The following is a 3,164-nucleotide window of genomic DNA, read 5'->3' as shown; positions in this document are numbered from 1 at the left end:
ATCTGCTGACGTATTCCACAGCATGACATCACACTACGGCCAAGCCTTTATTCGAATCGTTTTCACTTTTCCACCTCAGCGTGTTTTGCGAGGCGGTTTTCTTGGCACGTCTTGTCAAAGCAGAGATCGCGTCCCCCATTTACGGGATTCTCATCAATACGGACGTGGGTAACCCAACCGCGCCATTTATCACGACACTTGGGAGGCAAGCAAGTTTTACTAGGCTGGTGGGGACGCATAGTCGCATCCGCCCATATAAGGGGATAAGGATCCACCTTTTTACCTATGCCTTCTTCCTCCTTTGCCTATCCATCTTCTGTGCACCCGAGCTCCAGCGCCCAAGCCCGCACTTCCTACCTCAACCTTCTCCAACAATGTCCGGAGCGGGAGGCAAGTGTATGGTCTCCTCCGTCACGGAGGGCCATGTCAAAAGGCTAAGGAAGGCCGGATACCTGTCCAAAGACATCGCGCACCGGCTTCCTGAGGAGGGGCAGCTTCTCCCCACCCCAAGGCCCCATGAGAGGGTAGTATTTATTCCCCACTTCCTCCGCGGACTGGGTTTTCCTCTCCACCCATTTGTCCGCGGGCTCATGTTCTACTATGGCCTAGATTTCCATGATCTGGCCCCGAACTTCATCCTCAATATCTCGGCGTTTATCGTCGTGTGCGAGGCTTTCCTCTGCATCCGTCCCCATTTCGGCCTCTGGCTCAAGACCTTCAACGTCAAGCCAAAGGTGGTGCGCGGCAACCAGGCGGAGTGCGGAGGTGCCATGGCGGGCAAAATAGCCAACGTCCTATGGCTCGAGGGCTCCTTTGTGGAGACCTTGAAGGGGTGGCAGTCAGGGTGGTTTTACATCACCGAGCCACGCGATCCGAAGTGGATCGCAGCCCCTGAATTCCGATCCGGACCCCCTACGCGGCTCACGTCCTGGAAGGAGACGGGCTTGTCGTGGGGCGACGAAGAAGAGGTGACCGGACTGCAAAAATGCATCCAGTCCCTGGTGAACAAGCAGCTCAAGCTTGTCAACGTAGTCCAGGTCATGCTCGTCCGCCGGATCCTTCCGTGTCAAGAACGGGACTTCAATTTGTGGGAGTTCAACCCGGCGCAACACCGAACTCTGAGCGGCTCTTCGACATGACGTACGAAGATGTCTGGAGGGGGCTAACCAAAGGCGCCGAGGCTCCCACATCCACCTCCGAAGACCGCGGATTCAGCTCGCAGCGTCCTGCTGGCGAGGTAAAATATTTTCATCCTTTACAGGATGTTAAGTTTTCTTCATAGTTTGACTCTATGCGGGATCTAAACTCCCTCACCTTTGACAGGATTGGCGGGCGAAGTCCAGACTGATTAACTGTCCGGCTCCCTTGCCCAAAGACCCAGCCCCTGCTCTCCTAGTGAAGCTGCTGGTTCCGGCACCTTATGTGGTGCCGGAGAAGAAGTCCAAGAAGAAGAAGGCCACGGGGACTCGAAAGAGTTCCCGGCATATGGTGGTGTCCCCCTCCAGCGGGGGGAGGAAAGAAGAGGAAGGCCGCCCCAGTAGGGGAGGCCGAAGGGTCCAAGAAGAGGAAAACCCCTCCGCCGGACTATGCCCCTGACGCCGACAAGGACGAAGAGGAGTGGCCGGACAGGGCCAAGCGTCCGGCGAAATCGTAAGTGTTCGGATACCAGAGTAACTCATGATATTCCTTTTGTTGCACAGCTTTCCCTAATGTCGAATATAATCATGCAGCCCGCCCAAGGACGGGCTCGACGAGTCGTCGAGCGGCTCCCTGGATTCATCGGACGTGAATTCAGTTCCGCCCGCTGCCTCCCCCCTGTGCTGCGGATGACACCGAAGTGGCGTCGCGACAAGCTCCGGGGCAAGAGGAGGTGGTCCAGGAGGAGCCGCGAGGCGACCTCCCGGACTCCAGGAGTAAAGGGGACCAGACCCCCCAGGGCTCCAAGTCCGGCTTTAAGCCGGACACCACGCCGGAATCATCAACGGTTCCGGACCGCGGCAGGCGAACTCCTGCCAAGAGGAGCAAGCCTATTGAGCCGGCGTCCTCCATCCAACCGGAGGCGCCGGACAATCTGCTGGAGGTGCTTAAGGGCGCCTCCATTGACGAGGAGCACCGTACCATCATGAGTACGGTGGTCCAGAAGGTTCAGTCCGCCAAAAGCGGACTGACTGAAGCTTGTGCTAGCCTTCTAACAGGCTTCGAGGTAAGTAAAAAAATATGTAAAAATATTACCGCATAGACAGTAGCCCCTGATGCTCTGTTTGGCATTCGGAAAGAAAAGCCGAATAGAGGATCTATTAAATATCTCAGGAGTCTAACTAAAAAGGAGTCAATATACGTATGCAGGCTTCGCTGCTGGCCACCGCCGCACTGACTGCGGAGGTGGGTGCCCTGAAGTAGGGCCTCGAGCGGACCGAGCAAGAGCTCGGCCTTGCCAAATGGCAGATCGAGGAGAAAGAAGGTAAGAGATACCTTATAGAAAAAATGCCTATAAGAAGACGTAATTGCAAGAAATGACAGGAGTACACTGCTTATTGTAGGGGCCACAACTGAGGTGGCGACCCTCAAGCAGGCATTGTCCGAGGCCGAGAAGAAAACGGCCACGGAGCGCACCGAGCGGGAGAAATTGGAGGCGCAGGTCGGCGAGGTGCAGCAAGAGCTTCAGGCTCTCATGAGAAAACATGAGAGTTTGGAGCTCGACTCGAAGACGCGAGCGTCTGAGCTTGCTGCGGCCCTTAAAACTGCCCAATCTGCCAAGGCCGAAGCCCAGAAGGCCCTCCAGGAATTGGATGCGGTGAAAAAGATAGCGGCGGGTAAGGCATTCTCTATGCAAAGCAGACATATAAAAGTAAACTACTTGTTACTTACCCGAATCTGGAGCTCTCCAGGGGCATTCGCAGATCTTCCTCGCAGCGTAGCCGATGCCACCGCATTCTACCGAGCCGAGGAAGGCAGCTCGACGGAGAAGGTGTTCTAGTCTCAGTACGCTGAGGCCGGACACCCTGTGCCCTTGAGCGACAAGCTGAAGCAGCTGGTCGAACTCCACAAGGCGGCCGAACAGGCCCTGAAGGGCTTCATAGTTCGGCTGTGGCCTGGAGAGGCCCTGCCTGGGAGCTACTTCGGACTGGTGCGGCGGCTAGTGGAGGCTTGTCCAAGGCTCGAGG

Source organism: Triticum urartu, chromosome 3, assembly GCF_003073215.2.
Source record: "Triticum urartu cultivar G1812 chromosome 3, Tu2.1, whole genome shotgun sequence".
In the NCBI taxonomy this organism is placed as follows: domain Eukaryota; kingdom Viridiplantae; phylum Streptophyta; class Magnoliopsida; order Poales; family Poaceae; genus Triticum; species Triticum urartu.
This window is presented reverse-complemented; position numbering follows the sequence as displayed.